This window comes from Sinocyclocheilus rhinocerous, unplaced genomic scaffold (assembly GCF_001515625.1).
Source record: "Sinocyclocheilus rhinocerous isolate Xijiao unplaced genomic scaffold, SAMN03320098_v1.1 scaffold296, whole genome shotgun sequence".
In the NCBI taxonomy this organism is placed as follows: domain Eukaryota; kingdom Metazoa; phylum Chordata; class Actinopteri; order Cypriniformes; family Cyprinidae; genus Sinocyclocheilus; species Sinocyclocheilus rhinocerous.
This window is the reverse complement of record NW_015647022.1, coordinates 20,291-20,893: the sequence shown is the minus strand read 5'-3', so window position 1 is coordinate 20,893 and position 603 is coordinate 20,291.

Here is a 603-nt window from a genome sequence, read left to right as displayed (position 1 = left end):
ACATCGTCTCTCAAAACTCCCTCCTTGCCATCCGTGCCCCTTCAAGCTACATCTAAACTGAATGGCAGGGCATACGCAGCAGCAGGTCAGGCTGTTGCTTCGTTGCACACGATGGCGGTGCTCCAGGCATACCAGGCTGACCTGCTGAAAGACCTGGATAAAGACGAGGGCCTTTCTCCTGATGAAGTAGCTGAGTTGCGCCACACCACGGATCTCGCTCTCTGTGCTACTAAACAGGCCAGCTCTGCTATGGGCAGATCCATGGTGGCTAAGTTGGTGATGGAGAGGCATCTGTGGGTGAACCTGGCAGACATCGGGAGGAAAGAAAGGGGCTTTCTTCTCGATGCCCTGGTTTCGCCCTCTGAACTTTTTGGTACCTCCGTTGAGATGGTGATTGGGAAGTTCAGGGAGGCGAAGGCGTGCTCAGCAGCCTTCAAATCTTTCATTCCATGAAGGTCCAGGTCTAAACCCCAACAACCTAGGGGTCCTGGCCCGTCTCGGTTTGAGGATCAGAGACGAGCACAGAAGGCTAGTGTCGCGACTCGCGCTCCTCCTCCGCCTGCGGGTAGGGGTAGGAAGTATCGTGGGTCAAAGGGAGGTAGG